Raw genomic sequence first — 15,546 nt, forward strand, 5'->3', positions numbered from 1 at the left:
AATAGGGGTGATTTTTCAAAAATCAGGATTTATGGATGTTGCAACGCGATTTCTATGTTTTTTGGGGCGGAGATATCGAATCTTGAACGATGTTGAATGCAAGTTTGCCCTAAAGCTAATCTAACGTATCGTCAGAACATAAAAGTGTGCAAATAGAAGATCAAATAGCCCCCAAATGAGAAAATCTTTGGCCCGTTGCAAAAAGTAAAGCTACTGTTGTTACTCAAACCCCTGTAGACATAAGAATCAACATGCCACATCCAAATATCTCGAATTCGGAAAAGTCACCCCCATTGACGCACCCCGTTATTGAGATTACCAGGGGCGGATCAAGAGAAGTGACTTTTCGAAAATCAGGAAAGTATGAGAAACGATATGCAATAGGGTGGGCCGTGAAACACGATTTTTCGATATCGCAAACGTAATAGCGCGCCAAAGTTACTTCATGGCAATACAAACTCAACGCGATCTGGGGCAGGTCTGTAACTTAAAGCTTGACCCTCGCGCATCGACGTTGAAAATTCGAAAATTCGACTTTTACGGGTTTTTCTAAAAACATCCATAGGAACTGAACCAGATGTCCAAATGATGTTTCCGAGACGGAAATGGAAACGTCTGATCATGCTTTATCAGTTTAAGACCACCGAGACCCTCTCCGAGCAGTAGGGGACCGATGGGAGAAAATTACAAAATTACAATTTTTTTCCGTTTTTGGCCCGCCCTTCTATTCAAAAAATAGGGGGAGGGCCTATGCATTTGCCTTTGTGTCTGTGTGTTGTTGTTGTTGTTGTTGTTGGCGTCTGTGTACAAGGAAGGAGTTGAGCTAGAGTAACCAGATTTGGAGGGTACTTCAGGAGTACCGTCCAAACAAATAATCCGGCGGTGCAAATCCCGTCCGGGTCGCACAAGGGCTGCTGCAGGTGCATCATGGTTTACATGAGCGGGAGGGGGATTTCCGCCATTATTGGTGCTAGCAGGGCACATAGGGGTATTTTTGGAATCGGGGCGACGAGACAAGATGAATGAACCTGGTCCCGACCCCATCGGCCGCTTTTACAAGTTGGCCAGATCAGGATCTTCAAAAAAGGGGGTCGACCGACTGAAAATTTTTACTTAAGTTTTCGATAGGTCTTGGCAAGACCTCTTCAACGAGGGGTCGGAAGGGGGGTCCAGGAGCCCGCCTTCATGAGTCATGGGAAAAAGTGCGACGGACTCGTTTTGCGCTCCTGCTGTGCCTCTATTGCAAGGAGTTGCAGTAGCATGGCAAATATGGGTATTTTCGGAATGAGGGCGAAGAGACAAATGAAATGGGCATATTCTAAGGACAGTTGGAGTAAAAAGTGTAAGGACTATTGCATATTGTGAATAGAAGGGCGGGCCTAAGTCGCGATGGTACATCGATAACTATGCTTTACCCGCTCACGGTGTGTGTGATGCGAGCGGGCCGAAGGCCCGGGCCTTCGACTGGCCAAGTTGGGTCTGATGCGAGGGCCTAAGGCCCGAGAAAAGGCCGCCGGCAGGCCAAGCTGGGCCGGCCCCCTGTCGAACCGAGTTGCCGGCGCAGCGAAGCGGAGCTGGCAACTCGGTTCGACGAAAGGGCGGGCCCTAGCTTGTTTACAAAATGCAAAAATTGCCTTCAGGGTTTGATACGGCCATCCTGACGTCACCGTACCCGAACCATACCCCGAATCATCTTCTCTAAGGGCCCCTTTCCCGTTTTAAGCGCACGGGGTACTCCGGGATCCGTTCACACGTTAGGATTTGGACGCCAAAAACACATGTTTTACTAAAAATTCAAATTACCGGTACTTAGGGCACTCGTCTCGTCCGTATGAACTGTAGTGACTCAAAATCGATTACTAGATGGTGGCTTTGCGTCACAGGCACCTTCAACCTATGCGATGGATAAGAATAGCCTGTATAAACGTGCAGCGACCTTCTGTCGTTAATCCAGACGAGCCAAATACGTTTTTACTCTAGATTAACGAGATTTACAGTGTAAATAGCGTTCTAAAGGTCTCTTCGTCCGATTGTCTATATACTGGTGGGTTCCTGCGACGCAAAGACACCATCAAGTAATCGATTCTGAGTCACTGCAGTTCATACGGACGGGACGAGTGCCCTACAGTGCCCTGAGTACCGATAATTTGCATTTTTAGTAAAACATGTGTTTTTGGCGTCCAAATCCTAACGTGTGAACGGATCCCGGAGTACCCCGTGCGCTTAAAACGGGAAAGGGGCCCTTAGAGAAGATGATTCGGGGTATGGTTCGGGTACGGTGACGTCAGGATGGCCGTATCAAACCCTGAAGGCAATTTTTGCATTTTGTAAAAAACGGGAAAAAAAATTGTAATTTTGTAATTTTCTCCCATCGGTTCCCTACTGCTCGGAGAGGGTCTCGGTGGTCTTAAACTGATAAAGCATGATCAGACGTTTCCATTTCCGTCTCGCAAACATCATTTGGACATCTGGTTCAGTTCCTATGGATGTTTTTAGAAAAACCCGCAAAAGTCGAATTTTCGAATTTTCAACGTCGATGCGCGAGGGTCAAGCTTTAAGTTACAGACCTGCCCCAGATCGCGTTGAGTTTGTAATGCCATGAAGTAACTTTGGCGCGCTATTACGTTTGCGATATCGAAAAATCGTGATTCACGGCCCACCCTAATATGCAACATCCAAAAATTCTGATTTTTGAAAAGTCACCCCTCTTGATCCGCCCCTGGCAATCTAAATAACAGGGTGCGTCAATGGGGGTGACTTTTCCGAATTCAAGATGTTTGGATGTCGCATGTTGATTCTTATGTCTACAGGGGTGTGAGAAACAACACTAGCTTTACTTTTTGCAACGGGCCAAAGTTGTTCACATTTGGGGACTATTTGATCTTCTATTTGCACATTTTTATGTTCTGACGATACGTTAGATCAGCTTTAGGGCCAACTTGCATATAACATCGTTCAAGATTCGATATCTCCGCCCCGGAAAACATAGAAATCGCGTTGCAACATCCGAAAATCCTAATTTTTGAAAAGTAACCCCCCTTGATCCGCCCCTGGGAATTTTGAAAACGAAAACTGATCTAATTTTTAGGTTCAGCACCCCAAAAACTGTTCTAAGTGACACTGGAAGTTCTAGATCGATAACCTGCGGTCTCAAATGTGCATCATGTTGCTCTCCTCACCACTCCAACTAGCGAAAATTTGCCGAATCGCAACACTAAAAACCGTTTTTCTTCCTTGTTTATGTATTTTTTCGAACCAAATTTTGAGGGTTGCTAGACTTAAGTATGGACTATAACATATCAAAAAAGAAAAAAAATCGAAAATACTACTTTTGAGAAAATTGTGTTCAAAATTTTGACTTTGTTCAATTTTTGTCAAATTTGAACATTTTTGTCAAAATGTTGCAACAGGCTTAAAGTTTAATTCAATACCTTTCGAATGCGCCCAGAATGAGCTCTGTAGCTTCATTTTTAAAGAAACTACAGCTTTTTCAAAAAAGGTCTGCAACGAAAATCAAAATTTCTAACGCAAGCCATAACTTTTTCAAAAATCGGTATTTTTTGCTCAAAATTGGTTTTGGGGGCTTTAGACCATAGGCAACAAGCTCGCAAAGTTTCATCGGAATCGGAGAGATCACTTGCAAAAGTATGTCGAACCCCCACGGAATGACCCTGAGACCAATCGAAATCTGCAATAAATTTTTTTAGTCGGTCGACCCCCTTTTTTGAAGATCCTGATCTGGCCAACTTGTAAAAGCGGCCGATGGGGTCGGGACCAGGTCCATTCATCTTGTCTCGTCGCCCCGATTCCAAAAATACCCCTATGTGCCCTGCTAGCACCAATAATGGCGGAAATCCCCCTCCCGCTCATGTAAACCATGATGCACCTGCAGCAGCCCTTGTGCGACCCGGACGGGATTTGCACCACCGGATTATTTGTTTGGACGGTACTCCTGAAGTACCCTCCAAATCTGGTTACTCTAGCTCAACTCCTTCCTTGTACACAGACGCCAACAACAACAACAACAACAACAACACAGAGACACAAAGGCAAATGCATAGGCCCTCCCCTAATTTTTTGAATAGAAGGGCGGGCCAAAAATAGCATTTAGTCATCAAAATCTACACCAATGGGATTAAACTTTCGGTCGGGGGTCCGAACGGGTTCTATTTTCGTCGTCAGCAGCCTCAAAAACATATGAAACGATATGAAATTGGACACAAAGTCGAAAGTACCTCAAAAGTTGTCTTTTTTCTGCCGTTTTTAAAGTGTTTTTTGGCTAATTTGACCGCATGGATTGAGATAGAAAGCTGAATTGTGGTGTGTAGGGAGCCAAGGACATACCTAATGACCCTGCAAAATCTCAGCCAGATCGGCCGAGCCGTTCAGGAGGAGTAGTGCACACACACACACACGCAGACAGGCAGACAGACAGACAGACAAAACTTTTCATCCCCACTGGAGTAACGGGCTTCGCTATCGCTCAGCGCTCAGTTTCAGGGAGAGTAAGTCGAACTAGTGGAGCTATTTAGAAGGCTTCTTATTTTTAAAAACTTGACCGAAGAGCTTTTATATGCAACTCGGGCCAAACTTAAAGCGTAAATGAATCGAAAATCTCTTCCTCTTCAAGATTACATACGATTCCATACATGCATATGAAAAGCAAGTAGTCGTGTCGTATGTTCGCTTAGGAAGATACAGGGGCTCACTGGAAAACCTAACGTTTCAATTGTAGTAAACCGGCGACCTATGCAGCCATTCGCTAGGTCCAACTCTCATATCACATGAAATCATTAGTCACAAAAAAGGGTCGTTGACATTGAGGTAGGATATGTACATGGAAAAAATTATTAAAGACGTAGCTTTGCCCCTTTTTCTATGAAAGTCAAAGTTCACAACGCAACCGCTGTGGCCATGGGGGATTATCGTTGTTACTGGATTATCTTCATCTTTTAGAAGAGCTCTTCAGCTTCCTCTACTCAAACCCTGCGCAATTGAAAGTGTTCAGAGCATACTCAATCTCCCTGGCGTGACGTTTATGTGTCCGAAATCACCCCGTAAAGTAACAATTTTTCAGTTTTGAGTCCATATAAACCAAACTATTTGACCCAAAAAAATTTGACACAGCATGCTCTTAACATGTTCGAATCGACAAACAATCATCTCATGAACCGTCCATTTACAGTTTCGGCTTGCCAGTCAAAGTTTTTACGCTTAAAGCGAATTTAGGTAAAAAGGGTTAAATACAAAAACCACTCTATCTCTTGAAGTTTGCCACTGTTTTGATCTCCGGGTGAGTGATTAGGTGGTTTTAAGTGTGGCCGATTCGATGCGCGCAACGCGACAAGCCTCCAAGTTGGCTGTAAGATGGGAGCATCATCGCCATGCTTCCGGGCTGAGATGTCCGAAATTACACCAAGTGTCCGAAATAACCCCGTCTAACGGTACGGACTGACAGACTCACAACAAGTCACTACTTTTTGGTGCGCCCAAACATGGCATGGGCTTTGCTATCGCTCAGAAACGGGGCGGTCCAAAAATTGACAAAATTCACGAAGTGACTAGTATCGCCACTTTTCCTGTCATTGAAAATAGCAGTACGTCAGTAAAGAAGGATGACGGATATGGCCACCACGTTGTAAATCGTAGCGGTAAAATTCTGAAAGCTACTTTGACCACCACATCAAAATTCATCCCTTATTTGAAAGGAAAGTGTGTCCGACAATCCGGTTCATTTGCCTCGATTACATCGTTTCCAAACGGTCTCGAAAGAGTGTCCCAAGTTACCCCATGACCGGGGGTAACTTGGGACAGTAGGTAATTAGCTACGTTCCCATGCCTCTATTGATGTTAATGGATGTAATAAATTGAAGTCACAATATGTAGACCAAGAATTCAGGCCTAGGAAATCTTGTAGGACCGATATTGGACTATATCTATGGCTCTACGTGGAACTCTCTTTTCTACTGGTATTTTCTAGGCATGTTCTGAAAATTTCGAAATATGCATTACCAGAAGACAAATCTGCAGAGCAAGGCATCTCTTTCCATTACCAGCGTAAAATCCGAAGTTTAGGTTATGTCAGGAACCGGGTCAGTCACCTCCTTGGAGGCTAGGACTGCTGGAAACATGAGAAAAAGACTGTCCCAAGTTACCCCGTAAAATTTCGATTTTTGATAAAATGCAGTCTGGACCGAAGATGGGAAAACTATAATCAACGACCTTTTGCGAACGTTATTATCTGTGTATGATCTAACAGCCCAGAGAGACGAATCGGCCAAATTTGCATTTGACTCGTGAGTTCCAGATACGATATGCGTTTAGTACGGGCCGGGCGTTGACCTTTCATTTGGTGGGTCTCTCATTATCATCTGTCTTAACAAATTTTGTGTAGTGACACTGCCAATCCAAGTGTGAGACAGTCTCACTCTATTTAGTGCGAACCTCGATGTCTCACGCTTACAAGTGTGAGTCACGCGTGTCCTACACTTGCAAGTGTAAGACACGGCATGTCCTACACTTGCAAGTGTGAGACACGGCATGTCTCATACTTACAAGCGTGATACACTGTTTGTCTCACACTTACGAGCGTGGGTCCTGTGGCATTAAACCACAGGGAACCATACACCGTGAGAAAAAAGTACGGAAAAAGTACGGAACATGTCTGGTCAATAATTTGCCTGGACCGTCCGTACTTGCCAACTACGGAACGTTCCGTACCTTTTTTCCGTACCCATTTACATGGGTTCCGTACTTTTCTCCGTACCTCCGTAATATATTTTTCTGTACCATTTCCGTACAAAAATACGGAATTTTTTACAGTGCAGGCAGTAAGTGTGGGACGAACCGTGTTTCACACTTGTAAGTGTGTGACATATGATGTCTCACGCTTGCAACCCGTTTAAAAAAGATCGTGCCGAGAATGTGTCGAAATGATGTCGAAATGATGCCGAAGTGTCCGGCATGCCCTGAATGATGCCTAAATGCGCTCGGCAAGCCCGAAATCCACCCGCCGCCGGCACGCGGCAAGCCCGAAATGAGCCCCGGTGTCGCGGGCGGCCCGAAATCGTACCGCGACCCCGACCGCTGTCCGGCCGGGTGGATTTCGGGCGTGCCCGTGCCTTTCGGCATGATTCCGGGCATGCCTGGGCATGCGCCCCGCATCGAGACCCTAATCAAAGAAGTGTCAAGTTAATGTCTTTGACCTGCGTACAAAATTGAAAAGTTAAAATAATGAAATTCTCTCTTAAGTACCAAGTCTATCAAAACCGGCGTGAAAAATTAGAAAATTCCGTGCAAACGAGATGTTTGTAGGACAATTTTGAATTCTTTGACTGAACAAATCTACAATCAAATTGAACACTTTGATACGGGTACTTGAATGAATGCAGTTTAATCCGTTGAGCTTCTAATGCTTAACAGCCTTAGCAGTAACTGTAGCTTGCATCCTAGTCTATAGGGCTCTCAATAAAATGAGCCGCGGGGCAAGGGTACTTCGAGTACGTGGATTATAAGGAAGCGAAGAACCGGGTTTGCGTGTAAGAGCCAGCACCTTAATAACCGGGTTTGGGAGCCTCAGACCTGGGTTTCCAGTGGGCCTGGATCCGCGGGTTGACTACCACACGCAGTGCCCCAGTACCTACGCTCACGTTCACTAAGTCTGTTGTTAGATCCAAGTGCCCAGCTCAACCCACGCACCTTGTCCAAAAGTCGAGGGGCTCTCCGCGAGTAACCCAAGAGTCTCGCGGGGGTTACGTATTCGTCAAGACACAGGGCTCGCCGCGTGCTCCTCCGCCAGCAGCGTGTCTCCCCCGCCCCCTCCAGTGCCGCTCGGGGTCGAGCGAGCTCGCTGGAAGGCATCGGGAGCCTGAGGCCTCCTCCCCAGGTCTCCTCCGTGGTGCAGTTGGCAGCGTCTCGGTCCACAAAGACGGTCGTCCTGGGTTCCAATACTAACCAGTGTTTCTCCTCCAGCGTTCTGTGTACGTGTGTGTGTATGTGAGTGTGTAAATGTGAGCCTGTGTGTGTACGAGTGTGCCTGTGTGCGAGACTGAATGGGCACCGCCATCCAGGTACCTCCCCCTCCCCTGCAGCTTAATGGGAGGGACAGTTCGGCACGTTTTCGGCATGCCCGGCAAGCGTCCGGCATTGCCGAAAATCGGTTTGTTTTCCAACAAAATGATCATTTTTCGGCAAGCCCGGACTCCTGGTTCGGGGCGGATTTCGGGCGTGCCGGCCGGGCATGCCCGAAATCCTGCCGTCATCCGGCACGATTTCGGGCAAGATCATTTTTAAACGGGAAGCGTGGGACAAACGTGGCTCACACTTGTAAGCGTGAGACATCGTGGTTCGCACTAAATAGTGTGAGACTGTCTCACTCTTGGATTGGCAGTGCGGTCTGAATGCCGTGTAAATGTGGTGTTGCGGTTGAGACCAGATAACCTTACGTCTCTGTCGCACCCGCTTGACCATCTTACTTTACCAACCACAGCTCATTTTCTCTTCACCAAAACATTAAAAAAAAAAACTCTTTTCGGCCACTTTTTTTCGATTCCGGCATTCTGTTCCGGCCTCCCTGCACGCTCACCCTGTCTAGTCCGTCCAGTCCGCGCCTTTGGGATGCCGCCGAGTCGCTGAAGTGAGACTGGTTCGCTGTGTTTGCCATCGGCGTCAACGAGCCCTACGTTTGCCGCGGGCTTGCGTGCCGAGTACGCCTCATGCATAAGCCAGGCGCCACTTTATTCATGCACCCGTTGCGTGCGTGGTGGCGGGCGGGGCGTCCGCGTCGCCGCACCCTCGCACCCAGCCTGCTGGCTCGTGTGGTGCGGCGTCGCATTAACCGTGGCTGAGGCCAGAGCTGCCGCACCCGCCGACGGAGCCGTGTCGTCGCCGGACTGCTGGGAGACTCCGGCAGCGCACAGAGGGACGAAACGCGAAAAAAGTGGTCAGAAGGAGTATTTTCCTAAGTGTGCCTTTTCAAACTTATATTGGTAAGCAAGGTCTGGCCTACTTGGAACACTAAGTATTTGACAATATGAGAGGCGGGTCAGCCCCAACGGAGTTCCAACCGTGACAAATTCTTTTCTTTTCATGCATCCATTGCGATGGTTGAATATTTTTCCTTCTGGCTGTCGAATCCTTGGAGATTTAAGTGTATTGTTGTATGTTTTTTGTAAGCTTAGGACGTCAAACAACTGCCGCCGCTTACCTGCGTCAAATGTACCCCTGCACACGAAGGTGGAAATACCATCTTTGCTTCAAATCGTGAAAATACTGTAACTAAACGGCTCCTCCGACCTGTTGCCAACACAGCATCAATCGTTGGACATGCCTGAACCCTAAGAGGGTGGTTTTAGATAGAAAAACAGCTGTTTTTTATTCCTGATTTTTTTCTGGGCACGTGCATCGGTACATTTGACGCACCATTAGAGGTTGAACGAGTCAGTTCACGACTTTTCTCTCTTGGACCATCAAAGAACTTGTGTTGTCCTTTTCAAAACTGCTAACAAGGGAAGTGCCCCAGGTGTTACATCCAGGTTTTGATCATAATTTAGGGATTTATTCTACTATATAAAACTAATTTTTCGCAAAAAAGTTAGTGTTGAGATATATAACAATTTCTAAAGTAAGGTCCAAATTTTCAAAAACACTTCAAAATAATTTTTTTACCTAAAAGTTTCTTTATGGCCTGAAACGTCCAAATTAATTTTTTTTTCGTTTTGGAGTAGTTAAAATTTCGACCTTTCAAAAGTTAAAGGTGGCAATACAATGAAAATGGCCAAAACTGACTTGTGCCATTGCTTCCATTAGCGTTGTTGGACGTTGTTCAAACTTTTCATGTGTCAAAACCTTCATAAAAGAAGCATTTTAAGCCTAGAGTGGGGTAAATCGGACGTCAGGGAGCGGAGCAGTGACCATTCAAATTTTCGTCAAAAGTCGAACTGGAGGGAGTCCCTCAGTTTGCGCAAAAATGTAGGTTATTGAAGCTGCTATCTGGCGAACTAGGATCATGAACATCAAGCAAATCAAAAGTACAAAATTTTACGTCAATCTGTTTTGATCCTTTTTGCAAAATCCTCAGAAAGTGTTTTTGGATAAAATTTTGTTTTTTCGGTTGCTCGATGTTTATGGTTCTACAGAGTGAGTTTTTTCGATGTGTCAATAATTTGTAGGAAGCTTAGGCACCCCTAGCGGATCATTTTTCGCCCATGAACTAGTGGGCGCAAACGTCTAGTTCCTGAGATAATAAGTGTTTTGTAATTTACCTTCGCGCCCATGAGCACTCAGAATGAATTGGTCACCACCATCACCCTTTAAATGGGTGATGCAACTTCGTTGCCCAAATTTTGGTGACGAAAAATTCATCACCCGAAATTTGGCAACAGGCGTTTGGTCGCCCAAATTTGGGTAAAGCCGTCGGCGACGCCGTGAGGTTCCCGATGGCGTCCTTCCGGGGCCACCACGATGACCGGAGGCCTCAACGCCACATTGGGTCATCGTGGTGGCTCCGGAAGAGCGTCATCGGGAACCTTACGGCATCGCCGACGTTACCCAAATTTGGGCGACGATTATATGACTGCCCAAAATTTGGTCCCGCGGGCTCGTCACCCAAATTTGGGCAACGGTGCGTGCGTTACCCAATGAAAGGGAGATAGAGGTGAATCTTTCATTCTCAGAGAGGTACGCTCCCGCCGCCACTGAGGGTGGCGGGACCTCACTAGTGGGTGTCATGGGAATCGCAGTACTCGAGGGAGTGCCACTGACTTCACGGAAAAACCGTGGAGTCCTGCCACCCCCGCGATGACAGCCGCGAGATCCACTGTTACGCAGGCCACCACGACACTTGAGACCCTCAGCAACCCCTCTGAAATGACAATGAAAGGTCCACCGCATCCCCGCTAGACCTACGACATCCTCTCGTGAGGTCTTATGACCCTCAGTGGCCGCAGGTGTGTATCTGGCAGGTGCGAATGCCCATTTCTTAAAATCAATTATCTCCGTACCTAGACGTTTGCGCCCCCCGTTTAAAAAAGATCGTGCCGAGAATGTGTCGAAATGATGTCGAAATGATGCCGAAGTGTCCGGCATGCCCTGAATGATGCCGAAATGCGCTCGGCAAGCCCGAAATCCACCCGCCGCCGGCACGCGGCAAGCCCGAAATGAGCCCCGCTGTCGCGGGCGGCCCGGAATCGTACCGCGACCCCGGCCGCTGCCCGGCCGGGTGGATTTCGGGCGTGCCCGTGCCTTTCGGCATGATTCCGGGCATGCCCGAGTGACGGGGCGCATCGAGACCCTAATCAAAGAAGTGTCAAGTTAATGTCTTTGACCTGCGTACAAAATTGAAAAGTTAAAATAGTGAAATTCTTTCTTAAGTTCCAAGTCTATCAAAACCGGCGTGAAAAATTAGAAAATTCCGTGCAAACGAGATGTTTGTAGGACAATTTTGAATTCTTTGACTGAACAAATCTCCAATCAAATTAAACACTTTGATACGGGTACTTGAATGAATGCAGTTGAATCCGTTGAGCTACTGATGCTTAACAGCCTTAGCATACCTAAATAGTAACTTTAGCTTGCCATCCTATAGAAAAGGTCTGGCTCTCAATAACATAAGCCGCGGGAAAAGGGTACTTCGAGTACGTGGATTATAAGGAAGCGAAGAACCTGGTTTGCGTGTAAGAGCCAACACCCCAATAACTGGGTTTGGGAGCCTGAGACCTGGGTTTCCAGTGGGCCTGGATCCGCGTGTTGACTAGTCCACACGCAGTGCTCTAGTACCTCCGCTCAAGTTCACCGAGTCTGTTGTTAGATCCAAGTGCCCAGCTGAACCCGCGCACCTTGTCCAAAAGTCGAGGGGCTCTCCGCGAGTAACCCAAGAGTCTCGCGGAGGTTACTTATTCGTCAAGACACAGGGCTCGCCGCGTGCTCCTCCCCCAGCAGCGTGTCTCCCCCGCCCCCCTCCAGTGCCGCTCGGGGTCGAGCGAGCTCGCTGGAAGGCATCGGGAGCCTGAGGCCTCCTCCCCAGGTCTCCTCCGTGGTGCAGTTGGCAGCGTCTCGGTCCACAAAGACGGTCGTCCTGGGTTCCAATACTAACCAGTGTTTCTCCTTCAGCGTTCTGTGTACGTGTGTGTATGTGAGTGTGTATGTGCGTCTGTGTGTGTACGAGTGTGCGTGTGTGCGAGACTGAATAGGATCCGCCATCCAGGTACCTCCCCCTCCCCGGCGCCTTAATGGGAGGGACGGTTCGGCACGATTTCGGCATGCCCGGCAAGCGTCCGGCATTGCCGAAAATCGGTTTATTTTCCAACAAAATGATCGTTTTTCGGCAAGCCCGGACTCCTGGTTCGGGGCGGATTTCGGGCGTGCCGGCCGGGCATGCCCGAAATCCTGCCGTCATCCGGCACGATTTCGGGCAAGATCATTTTTAAACGGGCCACTAGTTCACTGGTGAAAAAAGGTCCTCTCGGGGTGCCCAAGCTATCTACAAATTATTGACACATTGAAAAAACTCACCCTGTAGTTCATGCGATAGCCGCTCCAATTACCTACATTTTGGCGCAAACGGGGTTGAGATATCTTCATTTTAGCGGACTGAGCGACTCCCACCAGTTCGATTTTTGACGACAATTTGATTGGTCACTGCTTAGGGTGGTCCAAAAAAAATGAAGTTGCTCGGATCGTCCAACGCCGCCCGGATTTGGATTCTGCATCGAAAAATATGAAATACATGTTTTTTCCTTTTTCGAAAAAAAATGATTTTTAGGACCTCCGCAGAGCCCTTAAGGGGGCACACCAGTGAAAATCGTCAAATTTTTGCCTTCTTTTTTATTTTATCTTATTTCTCTGCTATTCGTCCCGAGTCGAATGCCGCAAACCCTACCCCAAGATTCCAATTACTTTGGCTTGTGCACATTTTTGAAGTTGCTAAAAAGGTTATTATTTTTGGATATTTTAGACCAATTGTGAACGTTCAGGTTTTTCGCTTGAAGTTTAATTACAAAACCCTTGAACCACCTAAACGCGGTTAAAAAGAGGGTCATTTTGGCGCAAAACGAACTTAAATACGTCAAATAGCGCATTTATAATCCGAAAAAACACGTCAAATCTATGTTTCCACTAAAAGGGCTTTTTCTCAAAACACCTTTTTTTAACCTTTGTGCCACTCTCACGGGCGCAAAAATTGAGATAAATTAATGCGGTTTGCGGCAAAATGTTCGTTAAACTTGCGTCTATGGTCTGAACCTCGGAAATGGCCATCCCATAAATAGGACGTGAGCTGCAGCCATGATAGCGCAAAAAGTTTGGTTAAAAAATTTGTTTCTATTTTAGCCTTTTGAAAAAACAAATTCAAAATCATTCTTTTTGCATGCCCGTGGTTCAGACCATAGCCACATGTGTCCTGTTGAGAAATTTTCAAATCCCGTGCTCGAGGCTCAATCCAGAGAGGCGGAATCGTGGCAGGAGTGAGACGAGGTCGCAGAAAAATGAAGTGCACTGGCGCTCCGTCTTGCCATCGCCACCCCACCCTCCCATACTGATTTTTCTTTTCTTTGATATAATTTTGAGCCACGAATAAAATATTAATCGAATACATAGGTTCCTTTTCTCAGAATGATCGTTTTTTCAAAACCTCTTCATTTTCACTGGTGTGCCCCCTTAAAGTTTTTAACAGTGCTATCAATAGAAAAAAAATCGTGACTTAGTCATTTTTTGACCGATTTTCAAAAACGAAACCTGGATTTGTTCGTTTTTGCATGCTTATTACGAAAAAATATATGCCCAATCCTCTTTTCGGTTTGCCTAACTTTCAGGGGCAAAAAATGACTGAATTTCGGCCCAAATTGGCAAGAGTTTCAGTTTGTAGGGCGGTACAGCCACTCCAAGTCTACCCTGTCAGCACGGCGGGGTGCCTCTACCACAAGGCAAGCCCCATCAAGAGAATTGGGATGCCGAGTGCAATTTGCCTACCTCCCAGGGGCATTAAATGGTGGATTTTTTCGAAAATCTATCAATAGTGATGTCACTTGGGGCCTCTGGGCACTCAGATGGGCAAACTTCACACGGTTTGGTACCTACACTACTTGATATGAACGTTATGGACGTTGCTGACGCAAGGGACCGCAAACCACGCAAGGCCACAAGAAAAGCCATTAAAATAAAGAAATTTTCTAAATTTTCACGTTTTTCTGGTCCTGAGAGGTAGGCATGAGGTGCTCAACAGTCCATTCCTATTGTTTGTTCTTACCACGTAGTGCGGGTACCGAACCGTTTAAAAGGGTGCCCATCTGAGTGTCCAGAGGCCCCGAGAGACATCACTTTTGATAGATTTTGGAAAAAAAATCCACAATTTGATGCCCCTGGGAGATAGGCAAATTGCACCCGGCATCCCAATTCCGTTCATGGGGCTTGCCTTGTGGTGGAGGCACCCCACCATGCTGACAGGGTGGACTTGGAGTGGCTGTAGCGGCTTACAAACTGAAACTCTTGCCAATTTGGGCCGAAATATAGTCATTTTTTGCCCCTGAAAGCTAGGCGAACCAAAAAGAGGGTTGGGCATATTTTTTTCGTAAAAAGCATTGGAAAACGAACAAACCCCGTTTCGTTATTGAAAATCGGTCAAAAAATGACTAAGTTACGATGTTTTCCTATTAATAGCACTGTAAAAACTTTGAAGTCTCTGCGGAGGTCCTAAAAATCATTGTTTCGAAAAAGGAAAAAACACGTATTTCATATTTTTCGACGTAGAATCCAAATCCGGGCGGAGTTGGATGATCCGAGCAACTTTTTTTTTGGACCACCCTACACTGCTCCGGTCCCTGGCATCTGATCGACGCCATTCTGGGCTTTAAATGTTTTATTTGTTAAGCTCAAGACACGTGAAAACTTTGAAAAACGCAAACATTGCGTTTAGAAGCAATCGCATAAGTCAGTTTTAAGCCATTTTCAGTGTATTGCCCCCTTAAGGGCCCGCTAAAGGTTTGGCGGAGGTCGCGTTAGGAGTAGGGGCCAGCGTTGGGAGGCGACTTTCGATATCGGCTTTTCGACCGGTCTTAAAATTTTCGTTTTTTAACGCTGATTCCAGATATGTATTGGATTTTGCGATCAGACATAGGCTTCATCACCCCACCAGCCGTTTTAGGTAAAAAAGCGGCAAAAATCGCATTTTTGGCTTTTTTACTTGTTTTTTCTTCCTGTAGAGCTTCGATTGGCGGTTTGGGGCCTGGATTCCGTTCACCAACACTAATGAGTAAAATAATGTCTACTTAGAACCTAAGTGAGCCCCTTCATTCGGCGCCCAGGCCTCAAACAATACAAATTTTTAGGATAATGTTGCCGTTTTTTCAACTTTTTCGTACTGTTCTGACCGCTAGAGACCTCCCCAAGGTGACCAATGTGCATGAAATGGAGGTGGGGGGAGGGGAGAAGGTAGCCCAGCCCCAGGGCGCCGACGGCAGCCTCGTGGAGGGCGCCATGAAGCCGGAGAACTTTGCGAGAATTTCCCATTTTTTTCGAAACTTTGCCAAAAGCCCCTTTTTAGCGCTCTGTAGG

General features: G+C 46.6%; 1 protein-coding gene across 1 annotated transcript in view; it reads left to right on the plus strand.

Annotated features, from left to right (window-relative positions):
- Window positions 1–8,911: 8,911 nt before the first annotated feature.
- Window positions 8,912–15,546, plus strand: part of LOC117650730 — a 225,683-nt gene continuing 219,048 nt past the window's right edge. Inside the window, exon 1 of the mRNA XM_034394321.1 lies at window positions 8,912–8,987. The gene's annotated coding sequence lies outside the window, so the exon portion shown is untranslated. The remainder of the gene's footprint in view (window positions 8,988–15,546) is intronic.

Source organism: Thrips palmi, unplaced genomic scaffold, assembly GCF_012932325.1.
Source record: "Thrips palmi isolate BJ-2018 unplaced genomic scaffold, TpBJ-2018v1 HiC_scaffold_5, whole genome shotgun sequence".
Classification (NCBI taxonomy): Eukaryota; Metazoa; Arthropoda; class Insecta; order Thysanoptera; family Thripidae; genus Thrips; species Thrips palmi.